General features: G+C 45.7%; 1 long non-coding RNA gene across 1 annotated transcript; it reads right to left on the reverse strand.

The window, feature by feature from the left end:
* Positions 1 to 7,338: 7,338 nt before the first annotated feature.
* Positions 7,339 to 10,669, reverse strand: LOC146201464 (uncharacterized). Its single transcript, XR_014704893.1, has 3 exons — positions 10,447 to 10,669; positions 9,915 to 9,974; positions 7,339 to 7,877 (listed from the first exon to the last, which is right to left on the reverse strand). It is a non-coding gene; the product is annotated as an uncharacterized LOC146201464 (long non-coding RNA).
* Between the last annotated feature and the right edge of the window lie 10,023 nt (positions 10,670 to 20,692).

Below are 20,692 nucleotides of genomic sequence, written 5' to 3' on the forward strand. Positions count from 1 at the left end.
ACTGTCTGGCCGCCTGTTTTGCAAATGTGTCCTCATCTACATTCATCGCAAGGCGAATGCTCTCTGTGTACTCAGAAACTTGAGAAGAGCGCTCCATGGCGTGAAACACTCTCCAAAGTTGTCGATTACTCTGCTTGGAGGACAGGCGCTCACACCATGAAGCCCAACGTTGCCGTCCTAGACGCTTTTCATACCGCCTCGCACGCGCGGTAGCCCGGTGAAGAGCGGGGATAGCCGATGGGTCATCGGGGTTACGAGCAGCATAATGATCTGCCTGGCGACGCAGAGCCCAAAGATTCAGGAGGTGGATGTCCGGGTTTGGCTCGTCTTCATTTACAGTGGTGGTAATCGTGTGGGACGCAAGAACAGCAGAGAGAGTAGACAATGCTGATGATGGGGTGAAATCAGATAAGCGATTGTCTGCGCGTACAGAGTCCCATGATGTTATTTGTACGCTACGGCGTATTTTATGTATCCGCGAAGGAGTGAGAGAGATAAAGATAGGACTGTGATCACTACCCCAGGTATCTGGTTCAACAGCCAGACCAGGGCTACCAGGGCCTAACCGCCAAGTCAAATCAGGTGAATAAGGCCCACCTCGTGGACGTGTAGATGTATTCGGGTAGTTTAAAAGATGAAAAGAATTATCTGAAAAGCTTCCCTGGATGTGTGCACCCCTGGGAGAATCCGATGGGTAACCCCACGAGGTATGTGCGCCGTTGCAGTCTCCACCGACTAGAATAGGGATACCCGAGTAGGTAGAACGCAGAAAACGAACCCATCCAAGATTAGGAGATGTGGAACTAGGACGGCCATAAAAGGAAACTAGTATAAGTGGCGTGCGTACAGGCTTAACTAGGAGTGCTACCACCTCTTGGCGTGTGTTACACCACCGTGAAAGGTCAATCGGTGTGTGGGGAACTGAAGTGCGAATATAAATTGCAGATTTAACTGGGCTGAGGGAAGAGGTGATACAACGGCGATCAGGAATGGAAGGTGAATGGTAAGCGCAGAATCCTGAAAGGTGAGGAAGTTAGTTATGCTCTTGAAGTAAGAAGGCCCACGCCTTTAGCTTTTTGTCGCGAAGACGGATGTTCACTTCAGAGGCCTTATTCGCAAAGCCTCGACAATTCCACTGCACCACCAGAGACAGTGCATTATCCATTGCGAGGCCGAAGAGCTTCTACGATGAGGGAGGTCACCTGCTCCATAAGGGCTAATATTTTATCCACTGTCGGGGTATTCGGGGTTAACGTGCTGTCTGCACGTGATTGGGGTTGGATGCTTATTGGAGGTGATTCATCTTGCTTCATTCAATCAGAAGAAGTCGGATGTTTGCATCGTCTGTGTCGGCTGCTAATCAGAGCAGACCGCATGCAGATTCGGCGAAGGAACGTAGGCGGGCAGAGTTGTTTTGCAGAAGGTTTGAAGAACTTTATAAACTTATTTTTCTAATAACAAATCAAGTTTAGCTTGGCCAAAACTGCGCTGTATTTCCAGAGTTTTGTTGCAAAAAAGTTATTTCGAGCCCGCAAGGCAATGAGGTGGCGCCACCGGTGTCATCCCTGTGGCTTGTGGCAGCGGTTTCTTTTGCTTCGTTACCGCGACAGACGATGCAAACATCCGACTTCTTCTGACTGATTAAGGCAAGTGCATCAAACAAGTTTTGTATAAAACATCCTGACTACCAAACGCCATTTATATGCAGAATATCAGCTACAAAAACTCAGCGGTTTAGTTGGTATAAACGTTGGACGGCACGCACGTAATTGCACAAAGAGCGAGTTCGTCTGCTTCAGCCGCGGCTCTTAACCCAGCCGCTTGTAACGTAGTTGCGTTCTTCGAGTGGTCAGTAGGCTTGCAATTGGTTTCTTGTGACGAAGCTCGTCCGTAGGACATAGAATTCATGAATGTCGCATATATTTATGCGTGGGCACAGGCCGACGCTTACCGTGCAGTTGCGCATATCGACTGCACACGGGTCGGTATCAAAGCTTTGTTTCGTACAAGTCTCTGTCCGCATCGCGCGCACTTTGCCGATAAATCGAACTGTCACTCATTATACTGATTGAGTTTTCATAACAATGGTGCTGGCACGAGGTAGAGTGAAAAAGCAAACGGACGCGCACGAATAAGCTAACCGCCGCCCCGTACTAGTACTAGTCAAAACAGGACGCAAAGATGGCGTCGGCTGCACACTGACGTCAGCTGTGACGTCATGTGAATACCCCCTATAGCCATGAGCCTGTATTGCCTGTATATCGACGTCCGCCATATCTTTACGAGAATCGAATGGGTACTTCGGACCGCGCGTCGGACAAACCTTTAAGGCCGCAATATAGTCCGACGTAACGTGCGCGCGCTCACGTCGGCGAAAAACCGAGATCTATAGGCGGTATTCACTGACGCGCTGCGCGCGGTGCATTGTGGGTAATTGAGGCGCAGTCGGCCATTTTTGTGTCCACGGAATGAACAAGGCGAACGTACATTTCAAGTGCTGTCGTGCGCCGGTTCTACAAGCAGTGGCATCCGCAACTATATGTTTATTGAGCTATCGTAGACTAATGGACGCGTGCACAGTATAAACAACGGAAGCTGAAGAGCTGCGCAGACGACCTCGGCATTTTGAGGTTCCGTATACACGAACAACTACACTCGAACGAGACACCTCACCGAGATGCGATGTCACGTATGGCTGGCACGGCTCAACCGCACAAGTATCATGGAATATGAGAAATGTATGTCAAAATGGGCTGGACTGGAATCTTCCGGATGTGCCCTAGCAGCCAGCTCTTGTCACTATCCGTGCCCGACTGTTCTTCACGCACTCGGAAGACACATTCCCGGTAAAAGAGCAGCGCGGTATCGCTTCCAGTCATGCGCATGCATGCAGAGCACCGCCAGCACCTCCTCGTCGTGTTTTGCTGCAATAAAATCCTTCAAAGAGGGCTCGCTAAACTTTGTGTTTGCCTTACTTGCCTCATTCAATCAGAAGTGGGATGTTCGCATCGTCTGTGTCAGCTGCTAATCAAAGCAGACCGCATGCAGATTCGGCGAAGGAACGTAAGCGGGCAGAGTTGTTTTGCAGAAGGTTTGAAAAACTATTTATCTCTAATAACAAATCAAGTTTAGCTTGGCCAAAACTGCGCTGTATTTCAAGACTTTTGTTGCCAAAAGTTATTTCGAACCCGCAAGGCAACGAGGTGGCGCCACCGGTGTCATCGGTGTGGCCTGTGGCAGCGGTTTCTTTTGCTTCCTTACCGCCACAGACGATGCAAACATCCGACTTCTTCTGATCGATTGAGGCAAGTACACCAAAGAAGTTTTGTATAAAAGATACTGACTACCAAGCGCCATTTCTATGCAGAATATCAGCTACAAAACCTCAGCGGTTTAGTTGGTATAAACGTTGGACGGCACGCACGTAATTGCACAAAGAGAGAGTTCGTCTGCTTCAACCGCGGCTCTTAACCCAGCAGCTTGTAACGTAGTTGCGTTCTTCGACTGGTCAGTAGGCTTGCGATTGGTTTCTTGTGATGAAGCTCGTCTGTAAGACAAGGAATTCATTAATGTCGCACATATTATACGTGGGCACAGGCCGACGCTTACCGTGCTGTTGAGCATATCGACTGCACACGGGTCGGTACCAAAGTTTAGTTTCGTACAGGTCTCTGTCCGCATCGCACACACTTTGCCGATAAATCGAACTGTCACTCATGATACCGATTGAGTTTTCATAACAACGGTGCTGGCATGAGGCAGAGTGACAGAGCAAACGGACGCGCACGAACAGCTAATCTAACCGCCGCCCCGTACTATATAGTCAGAACAGGACGCAAAGATGGCGTCGGCTGCATGCTGACGTCAGCTGTGACGTCACGTGAATACCCCCTGTAGGGACCGGGCGCCCGTTGTATGGCGCCACCATTGCCTCGGTGAAACAGCGCCGCTTGCGGCGGAGTGCCGAAGCAGCGGAATGCCGAGGCAGCTGAGCGGCGCACTCGTTTCCGTTCTGCGAGGCATTTTTGAGCCTGTTCCTACCCGTCGTTTTGCGGTGTGGCTATGAGAGCTTTGAGCTGCGTTGAGTCATCGCAAGAGTATTTTCTGACCGGGAAATCTTGAAAAAGAAAAAGGCCGTTCTCGGCAGGGCGTGCGTTTTTTTTTTTTGAAACCGCCCGGCGCATGGTATTTCTGTTATATACTCGAAAATGCCGCGCGCGTGATTTCACCATGCGCTATGAACACCTTCGTTAGGGACTTGTTAAGGCGACTTCGAAGACGGGAATTGCGCATGCACTGCGCGTCCATCTTATATTAGGTTTAGTCGAAACCTGCCTGAAGATCAAATACCGCCAAGCCGTAGCCGTGGCGCCGTAGTAGTGCTAGTGGTCAGCGTTCATGTAAAATGAAAAGGCTGCTGCACCTGTCTTTTTTTGGTAATAGCTAGGCTCAAACGATTCATAGTAGAATAATAGCAAATGACATTCCAGTTTCAACTTTGCAACGAGAGCTGTAAAAGGAGAAAAATAAACAAGCAACAAAAGTAGGATCCTATTTATGGTTGGAATGGCAAACACACATATACTTCCAGGACTTCCTGCACAATTACGCTACAATAGCTCACTGAACCCAGCCTTGAGACTATCAAACGTAATCATAATATAAGCCAAATGAGTAATACCACCTCCAGCATCATTTTTACATATACGACAATGTTCTTGTTGAACACGTCGGAGCTGCTACATATAATTGACTTAGAAAATATTATACTATACATGCCTTTCTCGACATGCTGCAGAGATTCTGAAAAGAAAATGAAAATTAAATTTCCTGCTAGCGTTCTCTCAGCGCAGGAAGTTCAATGCGATTGACCGCACCTGCCTTGAACATCTGAAGGCAATAGTCCAATACTGTCAAACTGTTAAATACAATCGAAAAAAAAAAAAAACCCAGTGTGCTGTGCTGTAAGATAAGCCACCGACAACTAAGAGAGCGTTCTATTGTTAAATGAAGGCTGTGGCTAAAGGTACGTCCGACGGACCCGGTGCGTTTTTCTTCGTGATACGACGGACGGATCCGGGAAATATTTTTCAGAGGTACGGCGGACGGACCCAATCGGTAGGTTTCTTCCGACGGACCCAACGCATTTTTCTCCGATATGGGTCTTGGGATCCGTCGGGAAAGCCGGATGGATCAGTGTCCGAGATCCCCAGATGTGGTTGTAGCAACTAGTAACGTTGGTAGCAACAACATGGTAGCCATATGCAGCCAAATCGAAGTTGGTATGAGGTGTACGTGCGAGGTGCAAGAAGTATGTACTACATGCGTGCGTGAAATGTGAAATTACAAAGAACAGTACAGTGGCAAGAATAGTGCCTAGAATGGGTGATATACTAGTAGATGGCATGATGATAGGTTTAGGTGAGTTGGACCGCGGCAGGGTGGCAAGCAGAGCGCAAGCGCATGTAATCGCGGTGTTGACGGCCGGCCCGCATGCCCGCTCATTAGGTCCTCGTTATCATGTGGATTAACGTCTACGATGGTCGTTATGTAGTTTTGATTCTTCAAAGTTTCGTCACTTCCATCTGTGATGAGATGCGTCACGTAACGCATCGCTTTCTGCTCGCATTGAGGTTTGGTGCTGCAAGTTCTACGTAGTACATATACAAGCGGCGCTGAAAAAGCTGGGTGCCGCCGGCGTGTCGCTAGCCCAAGCATCGCGTCATTCGTGTTTGTTGAAAGTGTGGTTTGTGCTTACCGTGAGATGCTGTGATGTACGGATTACTGCCTTAGAGTGCTGTGTGAGATTACGAAGAGTGCTGTGATGAGTGCGCCGATGTCCGGACGGACATCAGTGTGTTCGTTTATGATCGGCGATGTTGCACGTGCATGTCAGTGTTTATTAGGTGCAGTGGTAATTTATTTACACGCGCTGTGCAACAATCAGACGAAAATAAGTCATCGACAATTTGTTAGCCTGCACTACAGAGCTCAAAACTCGGAAAATGGGAATGCACATGATGCAGTTTTCGCATGTTGGAGTGGACCGAAAAATAAGTGCCCATCCCACACCGCAGGGATGCGCATTACTACAGGTGAAATGGTTCAGGTTTCTGTAAAATAGCTGCCTGGCACAGCACCTTCCTAAATGTTCAGGCTTTGTACTATTGTTGAAGGCCACTTTATCATTAATAAAGGAACGAATATGCTTTATGTGTTAATGACTAGTGCTTTTTCAACATATGTTCATTTTTTTTTTTTCGTTTTTCCTTAGTTTCCTTTGTTTTTCATGCTAGACAAACACAAATAGTACACTTTTAAACTTGTCAGTCCAAAGCTGGACATGAATATCTGCCATGCATGTGACAGCTTTAATGCTAGAAAGGTTGACGTGTATAGCATGTACGTAGACGCTGCGACATCTTAGTGGCACGGTCGGCTACTTGCCCCAAGGTCGTGATGTTTAATGCCACTGATGGCAGTCGCACTTTGGTGCAGGTGAAATGCAAATGCTTCTGTTTCCTGCAAGATGTCAATGTAAAGTACAAAGCCCGGGCAGTCAAATTAGTCTGGAGCTCTCCACTACGGTATTTTTCATAGCTACATATATATCACTTTGGGATGTGAAACCCTACATGCCACAGGTAGGCTGCATTGTTTTTTAGATTTTGTAACCTCTCATCTATGTTTTGCAACATTTGGCTAATTTTAGTTCTCAAACAGTTGTTAAAGATGAAACCGAAGCAGTTCTTGGCATGGTTTCCTGCTTGGATTATTTGCTAATTGCAGTTCTTTGAAACTTGCATCAATGCTGGACAGTTCAAATAGCAGGCAGTTGAATTACAGAAATGATGTGGATTTTCAGTTCTGACAAATGGAAAGTAACGGTCCCCTCCTTGCATGCATAGGTGCCCTTAGACAAATACATACTCGGGTGTGTGATTGTGACGTATATCAAGGGTCAACTGAAGGCCATGTGGAGCCAGTGTGATATTCTTCATGAAGGCTAAAGTAATATTGTACAACAGCTGCTGTACCATGCAGAAAAAAATTGATCATTTTGTGTATGATTAACTGACCATGAATAGCATCTTACTCAGAGTATGATGTGATATATATCTGGTTTAGCATCCCAAAATAACTACGGCTATGAGGAACACAATAGTTGAGGGCTCCGGTATAATTTCAACCACCTGGGGTTCTTTTACATGCACTGACACCGCACGGTGCATGACGGCCTATTGTTTCGCCTCTATTGAAATGCCCCTGCTGTGGCTGGAACCAAATCTGCATCTTTCGGTTCAGCAGCCAAGCACTCTTAACTACTGAGCCAGCACAACGGGGCCAAGTATCAAAATGCATGCCATTACATTTCCTTCTAGCCGGTGGTTTTCTTCACAGAACTAATGTATACAAGGAAAAGTAAATAGCAAGAAAACACTAGTTTTATTGCACATTATATTCACATTTCAGCAAACATTCTTTAGGAAAACATTTCTCATAATGTTTGCATGGAAACCATGAACATCTTACAAAAACAAAACAATGCACTTACTCCACTCCAATTATTAATGGGCAAGGTTGCATCTATGCTACTACACTGCACTTATCACAAAACCACAAGCCCCATCTGCTTTGTCCAATCACTTGATGAAACTAACGGAGACAGATGTCGCACACCACTGACTGGTCGTCTCGCAACATATCTCTGTATATGTTGCATTTCAATTTCATGCCTTTCCACTTAGCTTCAATTGTTGCCAGCATTACTAGTCACCCATCTTTTCTGAAGTTCCTTTCTACGCTGTTGGGATCAGCATCCTTGTTAACGATGGTCTCTGGAATTTTCGATGCTATCATTTTCACATCTTTCTCATCTGGAAGAACAAAGGAAATGACAAGCTTTGAGCAGAAAAAAAATTAGGGAGACTCCTAATCTCCACCTGTAAGGGTATGGTGTGCCAGCGTTAATGGTTCTTGTCTGCAGATCCCACTGTGGATTCCTGTTAATTTACATGCCCTTTGCTACAAACATAATTACTAATTCCTTAATTCAGGTCTCTGTTATCTAAGATATACTCATTAGGATACGGTCGTAGACTGCCCTGTTAGGTGATAGACAACCTGGCATAGGCCTCTGGAAGCCTCAGCCTTTATTAATTGGAGCTGAAACGTCCCAAAACATATTTCAAATATAACTTTGTAAGCTTAACAGCTCCTGCCATGTCGTGTGGCCTCGAGACATTTGGCTTGTGCACAGGGGTCATCTGTTAAATACTGGTTAACATGCATGAAAAATACATTTTCACACAAACTGGTGGCAAATGGTCAAGTGGTGCACTGCAGATTCTGAAATGTATACCTATATGCATGCAAGGATCGCATCACCACATAGCATGATCAAGAGTTCTATCAGTACCTGTAGTTACACAGCATTTCAATGCCCATTAAAGGACCACCTCAGACAATGGTTGTTACCACAAGACCTGCTCTAACAGCGTACTGACACCATTCCACTGAGCGATGGACATGTATATGCATACCCTAGATAGCTCATGATTGTGGATCTCATTTATTTCTGACTTCCAAGGAGTTCCTGTCGTCAGAAACACTACACTTTATGAAATTGAGGCAGTTGTCTTGAAAGGTGATGAAAAGAAATAACCAGGTTACCTTGACGCAATTCTAAATTACAGAGGGTGAATATGCTGCATGAATATACCAAGAAGCTTGTACAAAGAAAAGTGAGAGTGAAATGGCAGGATTTTTGAAACATTGAAATAAACTACAAACTATACTTGTCAAACCTGTCATTAAGGAATGGAAATCATGCAGTAATCAAAAACACAACATGGAGGCCATTTTAGGTCATGTTCACAAAACACATACCCACACCTCACACACAGCTTCATACTTATGAAAGAGTACAAACCAATATGCAAGGAATGTGGAGATGAACTAACAATAAACCATATCTTACACGTGCGCCAGAGTCGAGAAAATAAGAGGAAACATTTTGTGCAATTTTGCAACAGATCCCTTTCCATCCCAGCATGATCCTAGGAGAGACGTGCAAATTTCCTGCATTTTTGGTTTCCTAAAATGTTCCTAAACAAGCTACATACTAAAGAACATTTTAGTCATTACACACAAAATAAATACATTAAACCTTGTTCTTGGTGCATGGCAGCATTAGTCGCTTATGCACCATAAAAATCAACACAATGCTGTAAGGTATACCTTGGTTAGCTATGTTATATGAGACAAGCTTTCGGTCTGGTGTGGTCCTTATTCACGTGACAGCGCTGTCATGAAGGTCTATGTCCCAGCGATCGGAAAGTGACCTATTCCAATAATTTTACAAACTGAAGGCGATTCTACAGATTTCTAAAGACTGGAGTGCTCAAATGTTTTATCAACGTCCGCCTGCTTTGACAGCCTGGAGTGAAACTGTTGAAGAGAATACATTTTTGTACATTTAACGCGTTTCTGAAGGCGTTGCTTTCAATTACGGGGTCCACAAAAAGCAGCTGAATGTCAAACGCCGCCTAGGTAGGCTTTCTAGCAAGACAGCGGTGTAGCGTGGAAAATCGCTCCGCCGGTCCATCGCTGGCGCCGCTGACTTGACAGGCGAACTTCACACCTGAAACACTGAGTTGCGCGTGATCAAGGCAGAATTCCTCTAACATTGAGCACTGGTAGCTATCGATTTCGCGCCCAATATTGTGAACATCTGTCCTCTCTCCGATCATTGATACGTCCACGGTTGAACATTTATGCGCCTCGGGGTAGGCCAGCCAACAGGACCTTTAAACTTTGTGGTGCACTTCTACTGCACAGTGCAACATATACTGTGCCGTACATGTTTAATCACTGTGCAAGCCAAAGGAAACGAGATGGAATTTTTAGCCTACCTGTTCTTTCCATGACCTGGCATTATTTCGGTTCCAATCCGCTACGTGGGTACGTCACATCTACAAAAAAAAAAAAAAAAAAAAAAAAAAAAAAGTCACGCACCACTGCAAAGCCCTAGTAGTTCTGGCATTATGCTTTATTCGCATTCCGTTTAGCAACAATTACGAACCTACATATCTTTTTAACCACGAAATCTGTGAGCTTTCTTTTGTCGCCATGCGGCTGCGCACGGGTGAACGTAATAATTACTCTCATTCCAAGACTCCACTCTGCCTTGAGAGTTTCCTCAAAAATATTACCAAACACTCGTAATAAGAAACGCAGGTAGAAGAGAGAGGCGCGAGGCACTCGTTTCCGGGCCTTTGTAGTACGCGAATAAACATCTCATGGCAGGTATCGCCTCACGCTTGTAACCACTCCATGCTTGAAACTTCATGCTGACCAAAGTGCGCAGTAGGTTGCAGCTGTGTTATAAAACTTCACCCATCCAGCAATAACATCTAAAAGTAATGTTCACGCACTGTTACTTACATTCGGGAGTGGCCAGCCGCTCTTTTCATCCAAAACAAAGCACCAACTCGACGAAGTCAGTTGGAAAGCTTCAGGGCCAAAAGGAGGTCTCGACTAGCGCATAAGTGGAATATCACTTTTGTAGCACAGCCAAATAGCCACACAATAAGGAAACAACACAAAATAAGCTCGAAAAACGATATTCCAAAAAAAAAAGCACCACGGAACTGCACGGAACGACAAAACCCGCGGCCATGGCGCCAAAAATACTTTGTCTGCTGGAGTGGATCGGATCGCATCGACTTTCAGGTGTTTGAGGTGACAAGCTCCTATGCAGTGCGACCCAATGGGCCCTACGTTTAGGTGCGGCCTGGTAGGAGTTTCGCTTTCTTTCACCGAACATGTAAAAATGTCGGAGAGAGAAAACGGTATTAATTATCAATTCAGATGCTAGAAAGTTGCATGATTAATTTAGATGTTATATCAGCACTAATTGGAATGGGGTCAGATAATTTCGTCATCTGCACAACAGCCGAATCACTTGTAATTTGCGTGAGGACAATTAAAACATGTATGTCAGCCAGAAATTCGTGGCCATAGACGGACATTCGCGGATACCTCTCGGACGTCCGCGAGCGTACATCCGCTCACCATCCAATAACGGATGCCCCTCAAACATGCACCGAATCTCCGATACGGATATCCGAATTTGGACGTCCGTACGGATGCCTTACGAACGTCCTCTCATGGCAATGGAGAATCGGATCCTAATCGGACGTACCACGGATATCCGTGGTTGACTGGCGCGCATGCGATTGTGTAACGCACTGTATTCTTTGTCATGCGCTCGAAGCTTGGGCATCAGACGATTTCATGATAAATTCCAACTTCGCGAGACCGCGAACAGGGCGCACCCACCACCACCGCTTTCGCCTTCATCGAACTAGAGTTCTTGGCAGCAAAAACAGCATTGCACATGACTATAACCATAAGCCCATCTTCTTCGTTGAAACAATTGTACATTTTCATGCTTGAAGGGATTCCGAACTGATATAGTACGTCAAGCCACGGCCGGTCTCGAGGGAGAGAGCGCTCGCGCTCTCCCCCGAGACCGGCCGTGGTCAAGCGCAGTAAGCAGACGAAAGGGGCCGAAAAGGCGCGAAAGTCGGCTCTTCCGCCAAAACTCGTTCGGAGCGCGAGATTTCGTGAACGACTCGAGTCGCATATATACGCCGGTGTGAGCAGTCGGCGCGCGACCTCCGCGACTCGCTGGTGTGAACGCTAGCCATAATCTACCAAACTGCATCTTTTTGCACTAACCTGCGATGTAGGCAGATGTTGATTAGCACGTCTTTGATGCGCTCGTCGCAACTGCCAAATCTCCTTGCCTAAGGATCGTTCCTCTTTTACAACGCCGACAAAATCGCGAAATCCGCCTACATAGCCATAGCATGTTCACGCTTTAATAAAGCGAGAAAAACCTAACCATAAAAAAGCGAAAAAATAAATTTTATTTCATTGTGCAGTCGTGAAAGGTCCTACAAATTAACCGGGTTGGCTGATGACCAGTCGGTGGGAATGTATTGGTGAATTTCGCGAGTGCCACTTTTTATTGTTATTTGCTTCATTCTGCAACGTAATCCGACCTGCGTTTTCTGCTCTTTTCGCCAGGTCGTGCAGCTTCTACAGGACCTGGAAAGTCGGCTCAACAACCTCGGCGACCGTGTACACCGGTTCTCGTCGGCACTGGAAGTGCTCGAACGAGCCATTGAAGATCTGCGAGTTGCTGATTTTACAGCCACCCCACTGACATATGATGCGGACTAGGCCGCCGAGTCACGGCCGCGCTGGTTGTGCGCCATTCTTTCATTTTTTATTTATTTTTTGGTAAACTCTTGTCATTAAAATATTATTCAACCATGGTTTAAGGTCGAATAAATCGTCAAGTCCAGCCGTCACACAAATGTTGTAAAAATGATATTTTTACGTACAACGGAAACAGTTTGGACGCGTAACGGGTTAACTCCGTTATCCTGCCTCGCGGGCAGAACCATGCATTACTAAATTCTACAAACAAGAAAGCGCGCATAATGCATTTTTAAAAAGTGCGCCAAAGATTTCTGAACAGTTCACACGGATTGCATACCATAGTATAAGGTCTTTCATATTTTCTTTTGAATAAAATACCTCGATAAATGTTGTATGGTATGGCATTGTACGTGCCCGTGATTCAGCTGCGGCGTTTTCTCGCAAGGAGAGCAACCACTGCATGCATGTAAAACGAGCGGCATGCAATAAATGAGGCAATGCGAAAAAATTACGTCAAATTTTTCGAACACGACCTGTAATACCTCGCCAGGCACTCAATATAAATGTTATATAGTTTTGTAGGCATCGCGAAGTGAAGTGAGTAAAGATGAAATTTCGGTGAGTTAAAACTTCATTTCGCTCAGAGTGCACAAAACGGCCTTTTTTTTTTTTTTTTCGCCCTAATCTTTCGTACCGTCCTGGTGCGCTGTGAGCGCAACAAATTCAATTGTGATGGTGTCGTGGCGTTCAGTAGTTCACAAACTACGAATGTTTGCTTGATCATTGCATTCAATTTTAATTTGGTTCCCTGCACATATTCAACATATAAGAGAGTGAAGAATGTATTCGCTTCTTTTACGTTGTTTCTGAAATAGATGTGTTTTTTTTTTTGTGTGTTTTTTTTTTGTCATCTCATTTTTTTGGTGCCTCATGTTGTTTCGATGTATTGCGAACGGACATGCTCATGCATGAGAACTGCTTAATAGTGTTAATCGCAGCAGTAACCGAAAATCCCGTAATTACCAAGGAGGTCTTATAGAACTTCAGGAGTAGAAGTGGTTCGTTATAAGTGAAGACGGCGTCCGCCATCTTGCAAGGGGCAAAAAGGACGCATCTCCAAAGGACGTATGACCATATATAACGCCCCATTTGTGGCTCGGCTCTACGAAATGTTGCCCTTGTCTGGATACCTTCCCGCGCTCTTGGATAAAATTTCAAAGAAAAAGTTCTGAAACAAAAATAATGCGCAGCATTACATGGTCCATGCATAGCATGTACAGAATGTTTGTAAATGTGCTGTTTAGATTTTTCCGAGTATAGTAGCCTCGTGTTATATCGTTAAATAGACTGTAAATTTTTTTTGCTTAAAAATACAGAAATTTTCTGGCAGCTGTCCTGCCAGAAATTTTCTGTTCTGTTTATGTTTTCTGTTTTTGATTTTTCTGTGATTTTACCGTTTTTTCTGTTTACAACTGACAGAAACTTTTTGTAAATTGACAAAAATTTTCAGTTGTACGGCATTTTCTGTTCTGTTTTTTCTGCCGCATTGACAGACCGCAATTTTGCGCCACAAATTTGAAACACGTGACTTTTCTTACAACCAATCAGAGAAACAACATTGATGTGTGTCGAAAATATGGCTATTAATAGGGCCCCAGGATTGGCAATTTTGTTATCGGCGCGGTCGTAACCGCGGCGCCGAGCGTTGTCGGCCGCTCCGGAAACACGTCACTAGTGCTAATGTTTTTTTTTTTTCAACTCGATTGCACATCTGCAAATCTCGGTGATGCGTAGACTGCGATAATGTAGAGTCCTGTCATATTTACCAGCACCATCATTTCATGCACTCAGGGAACCAAATTTTGCTGCAATGAGTTCACACAGTTGATTTTATTCTACCGATAAAAAATTACTACCGATAGAACTATCCATAGTACTATCGATAGATTTTTTTTTTTTTTTTTTTTTTTTTTACCGTTGATAGTTCAATAGTGACCGAATTCTGTCGACAGTATTGATATTACTATCGACAGATCTGCATCACTAAAGTGTAGCCCAGCACAGCGCACGTGTACCCTGAATGCTGGATCATCTCAAGGGCAGCGAAGACAGTGCTGCAGGTTGCTCAAATCAACGTTTATAGATATACTTTGCTCAAACCTTGCTATGTGAATAATGCGGTATGAGAAGGGGGACGACAACGAGAATTAGGAAAGGGAAATCGTGGACGACTATTTAAGTCAGCCGTTCGTGTACCTGGATCTTGAGCATCATGACAGCCACCGCCGTAAGGATCGATCCTGGCATCATATCCTTTGCGTGCATGTTGCATGATGATCACCTTGTGGACGAGTTTTGTCGCCAGCATGGCCTGCTCCCGGCAGCCCTAACAACTCTGCCCTCGGACGAGCAGCGCCGCGGAAGGCTCAAGAAGTTTCAGCATTTCTGGGGAATGTGCGGACGACTTGGCTTCAATCCCGTTAAGCCAAACTGCACGGGCTCTGTCGTAACGCGGATGCGGAAAGTTAAGAAAGGGCCTCGCCCAACCTTTCGTGGCGGGAAATGCCGGAAAGAGCTGTCCCAGGAAAACGGAGAATCTTTTCTTCACGGCCGTAAGACTACGAACAGCTTTTTCGCTTCCCAGGATGCTGCTGATCGGCCCAATATGAAGCTTTCGCGGCGGGAAATCCTCTGGCTGATGTATGCCCCAGCCAAAGGAGTGAACGCCGCCTTGGCTTCGGAGTGGGTCAATAAGCGGTACAAGCTCGGACCGGAGGCCCGTACGGATTGGACAAACTTCATCCGTGAGGTTGTGGGCAAGGACCTGCGACAGAGACCGCGCATGGGCGACCCCGGGGAGGAAATTCAGGTGGACGAATCCCTCTTCCGCGCAATGCCAACAGCGGTCGGCTGCTCACAGGTGACAACGTTCCTGGCCGTTTCCGGAACTACGGTGATGTGGAAGTCCAGGCCCCTGGATCGTCGGCCTCTATTGGGTATCTACCGGAGAAACTTGAATGTTCCGAGTACGCAAGCGCGACGCCGCTACACTGGAGGTAATTGTTGCGGAAAATGTTCTCCCTCGTACGAAGGTGGTGACGGACGAGTGGAGGGGATACAGCAGGCTGGAAGAGCTGTAGGACGCGGTCGGAGACATGCACCTGACAGTTTGCCACGAATAAAACTTTGTGGACCCCAGCGCCGGTGCGCACACACAATGCGTCAAGCAAGCCTGGTAAAAAGCCAAGCGTGTTCTGGTACGTACCGGCAGAAACCGCGGCCCTGCTGAACTCACATTTGGATTGGTTTTGGTGGGCCAACATCAACGTAAGGACAAGATGCGAGGACCCCTTTCTTCGACTATAGTTGAAGCTGTCGCCCGCCAATACCCCCAATAAACTCTGCAGCATCGGAAAAGGCCCTTCTCAGGGCCACCTAATTCGTGCTTTGGCTGAGACCGCATTTGGTTCCCGACCGGTTCCATTTTCCTCTCTCAACAAGTTCAGGAGTGCAACAGATGAAATAGGATTTGTAGCAATTTTTCGAGTAGCAAAATCTTAGTTTTGTAGCAGTTTGCGCCTTGCAGCACACACACACCTTGCAGCACAAATTCAAACTTTGCAGCCCTTAAGCTGGGAATAAACCTTACTTTCAGCGTAAATGTGATCCAAATGAAATCTAGCAAGGACCACATATTGCTATCGCAAACTAGCTTCTTTACCAGGTGGGGGATACGAAATGGGAAGCTTAATGGTACGAAGCTTAATGGCCTGAAGGCTGCAGAAAGAAGAGTTACACCCAAATTCTGAAACGAAATCACATGATTTTTGGTAGCGCTTCCTGTTCACACTTCCTGCTCGCGCAGCTCATGAGGCTTTCGTTTTAAAAGACGAATACCCAGCCATTTTGTTAAATAAATCTAGGCCACGCTCCTCATTGGGGCAAAAACATAGCCTATAGCAACATGAGGGATCTGCGTGGCCGAGCGCGTAAGCACTGCATTCGATATAAGTTAGCAAGAAAAATGTGCGATCGTAATTCTGCACACTCGTGTTCGCTGTAGTGGGCCGCCAATGTCGCCGTTGGCTTCAATTACGACAGGCGTACCCACGTGTTGCAGGGCTTAATATACGCTGCACGCAGCGCTGTTCGTTTGCACGGCTACGCCTGTAGACGAGCTTGTGATTAAACACACTGTTAAGCACTGGTTTAAATGGTAGTTTCGTCTTTTATTTATGCCAATGAATACGGTACAATGGTCCGTGAAGTAGTGATACTTGGTTTCGATCTTGTTGAAGGGAAGGTTGAAGGGGTTATCTGCATTGTCGAATTGATGGTCTTGCGTTGGAAAACCAAGCCTAAGCTGGCGCCGTATTGGTTTGCAGTCTTTGGTTGGATTTGGTGCAACTACAAGTCAAACCTCTCTTCTGCCATTGGTACGAAAGATGTTTCACTCTTGGATCTGTTGTGGTCACCCACGGCGACCACGAGTTCCTTCTCTTGATAACATTTTGGGCAGAGGAAGGCGCAGTATACTTCGGGTGGGCACCACGGAATCGTGGACACCCACACTTCATTAGGTCCAGGTCACAATTGGAGGTCAAATTTAGTGTCATGCGGTGCCGGCTCTACCTAACGTAGTGAACAGCTTCTATAACTTAGTTTATAAGAAAGGAAAGGGGCAGTATCTGCTTAAAGGTGAAAACCGGCACTACGCTGAAGGCTCGAACTATCTACCGTAGTTCTTCCGCTTCGAAACGAATAAAACAAAAAGACTACTCGTCAGCGCGCAGCGTAGAAGCAGACGACGCTCGCACTCCGCTGGCACAGCCGCCCGCCGACCAACAGGGCTCTTGGCCAAGCGGTGACGTAGAGGCACGTGACAGCAGCGAGGCGCCGCCCCATTTAGCAGACTGCTTGAGCAGACGACGCCACTCGGTGATGGCCGGAATATGGGCACAGTCTAACGGAATATTGCAAATGAGAACCGCTACGGCCGCTACCATGGATTTATTGATGTACGTCAATAAAACCGTCAGCCAGGCCAGTGGGTGTGTGAGTGCTACGTAGCACTCACACGCCCACTGGCCTGGCTGACGGTTGATGCAGCTGGAGGCTTCTGTGTATATGGTATGACACCGTAACCCTACAACGCATGCATCAAAACCAATCAAAAATTCTCGCGAGCGCGCTTGCCGCATCGCGTGCATGCCGTTTATGCATCCGTGTTGTGGCTTGCGTGCCTGTCATAAAATATGTAGCTTGATAGATGTGCTTCCATTGCCAACTGTACAAATTGCTAACTGCTGTCTTCAGCCGTCATTAATGATGGTCTCCGTGAGGTTTGCCTAAAGACTTTTGCTTATAAGCCAAGGAGCTCCTGCAGCATTCGTGGAAGTCCTGCCCGTCGGGGGGAGTATATGACCCTTCTTACCTGCAAACTCACAACACGGGCATACACATGAGCCGCGCGATATCTTGATCAGAAGCAACTCCCTTGAGCTACGTTCTGACAAAGGTTACTAGGATACATATAACCCCTGTATATAGAATTAACGGAATGTTTTGTGCAATGCTCTGAGGCTGTCGATGACCCAACTGAGACTCCTCTATTTTTTTTTAAAGGTAGCGACAACTACACGAGCGCCCCCTGAGGGGTCTAAGGGGCAGTGGCAGCAGACGACGCGCCGCTCTTTCGTGCATACCGCGCGTATTCATGAAGCCGCGCTCGGTGCACACATGAACCGATAAATTCAGAAGAGTTGTGTCCTATGCTACTCAAGAAGCTTCAAAAGGCAGGGAAAGTAACTTGCACATGTCTGCGCCACATAAACGTCGAAATAAAACACATCTGTTCTACGAACCAGCTCATTCTGCAAATTTTGGAAACGTTGCGTACAGAGCTCTCAATGGGCGTCATTGCGTTTGTAATCGTTCGGCAGTACTTCGTTTTACACTTTTTGGCTCGAGTTTATTTCGTTTACACAATATTCCTGTGGCTTTATTTTGGAGAAAAAGTAGGTTTCCATGCAACGGTGGATGACGAACCCATTCATACCTCCCAAGAAATAGAAAAAAGAAAATATCCGGTATGACATGATAACAAAGTTAATTAAGTTTCCTCACTTTTCCATTTTTATTTGCTTTAGCGCTTCTTGAAACTTGATTCGTCCCAGTATGCGCGTTCAGCGGAACGCGTTTTTTGCATTCGATGCAACGTCGGTTGTTCCTGGCCTTACGGGGCTAGGACTGGTCGCTCAACGCAGCTTGCGGCGGGGACTAGCCTGCCACCGAATTTTTTATCTGTTGTAGGCTGTCATTGCACCCGCCACCGCTTAGGTGGTGGACGACGGTTGTTGCGGCGCACGTCTTTCTCTCCCTCTTCTTTTTCTTTCTTCTCTACTTTATCTCTTCTGTCCGCACGAGGCAGCGGAGGTGGCTCAGCTACAGAGCCAGTATAGCAGGCCCGTGCATTTTCTTTTCTTTCTTCCTACAGCCACAACAACAACGTCGGAGGACTCTTCCGTAGGGACGTCTTTTTTTTTTTTTTTCGTTTATTTGGAGTTTTATTTTTTTTTCAGGCACCGATACTTAACGTAAGTAAACATTGGCTTTCCATCCTTACCATTTTGACACATTTGTACTCTGTATCCAATGTTTCCTCTTTCAATCATATCAATTAACTGATGAATCGCACTCACTTAATTTTCATAAGCATCATCAAGCATTGGCTGTTCATTCTGAGAATGTTGATACCTTTTATTGCACCTTTTGAATTTTATTGCTATTTTATTTGATCAATAAATAGCACTCAAATATTTTTTTATTAGCATCAGCCAGCATTGGGATTTCCATTCTGAGCATTCTGACGGTTTTGTAGCTCATTTTTTTAATTATTGCAATGAATTTATCAAATGGACGCTGGAAATCTCAACATCATCAAGCACTGACATTTCGTTCTTATACCTTGGAAGCCCCCCCCCCCCCCCCCCTTTTCTTTTTATCTCCATTTTTTAGATTTTTTTGCACTTCGTCAATCACTAATTAAATCAATATTGCGTATCGTACCACACGCCAATCAACATCATTAGACCCACAAATTGTCATAGGATTTTTCTTACGCAGTCCTCAATTATTTTCGAGACGCTGTGCCGACAACTACTAGGACGCCGACTGCTTTTCGGCTGAACGAGCTGTATAAGGTATCGCTTAATAAAGGGTGCCTACTATCATCCATCAGGTGCCAATCATACAAAATGTGTTGCTGCTAACGTTGCCGCGAGGAATGGAAAATATTTTTTCCCGTCTTCCGCACGGTTCCGGCAGCCGAAGGCACAGCAGCCCGCATAGTCGCATGTCATGCGTACACTACAAAATTCGAATTCAGACACGTACTTCTTGTGTCCACTTAGGCACCAAGTACTGCATATACATTCCTAAAACAGCAACTGAAGCATGTAAACTACTTTTTGCTTGCTTAACCAGCCAATATGACTTGGCGCCAATAGCTTGGCCAATGTTAGTAGAGCTTGGCGGCGAAGAGGTCACGTGCTGCTAACCGGCCTCACCAATAGCTTGGCCAATGTTAGTAGAGCTTGGCGGCGAAGAGGTCACGTGCTGCTAACCGACCTCACCCAAGAATCTTGAACTATACTTGAAGTAAACTTTTAGGCCACGGCATTTTAGACAGACATTACCCATAAAATTATTTTCTAATTTAAAACAATCTGTACACAGTTTTTAGCAGTAAGTTGTTTTATGTTGCCAACTTTCAGTGATTATTTTGGTTGCCAGACTTTGATTTTAATTTAAACCTTTATTTACTTCATGATGCCATCTGTTCTATAAAAGTTTTAGATAAAAAACTACGGTAAATATAAAATATATAATTATTTTTATTCTACCTTTTGCAGGACAGTTTTTTTTAACAATGTTGCTAGGCATTACTGCAAACTTAATATACAGCGTTGCCTAGATTTCCTGCAAACATTACTGGACACCCAAAAATCGTTGTTAGTATTACCTGTTTACTGAACATTTGCTGTTACTTTTTACTCTATTGCAGAAATTTTATGGGCAATGCCTGCTTTCGTGGTTATGAAATTGTGGACTTGTGGCTACCGCCGTCGCGTGAGTCATGGTCATGGCGTGAGTAGAGTTGTAGAGCACCGTGTTGTGGAGTGTACTAGCGTGAGTAGTGCGGGACCCTCCTATATTGGTGGAAATGAAGTTCTCAATCAATCAATCAATCAATCAATCAATCAATCAATCAATCAATCAATCAATCAAGGGACCAAGCGTAAGTTTTCGCAAATGCCTCCTGAAGAAAGAGCGGTCCGTAATACGGCCCAGGGGTTTCTCTGCCCGCCGTAGAGCGCTCGTCCTCCGTGTGGCGATGTCCCTTCAGTTCCGACGACTCGATGACGGAATCAGACGGACCCGGTACCGGGTAGATAGG

Source organism: Amblyomma maculatum, chromosome 2 (genome assembly GCF_055883805.1).
Source record: "Amblyomma maculatum isolate TAMU_Amacu chromosome 2, ASM5588380v1, whole genome shotgun sequence".
Taxonomy (NCBI): domain Eukaryota; kingdom Metazoa; phylum Arthropoda; class Arachnida; order Ixodida; family Ixodidae; genus Amblyomma; species Amblyomma maculatum.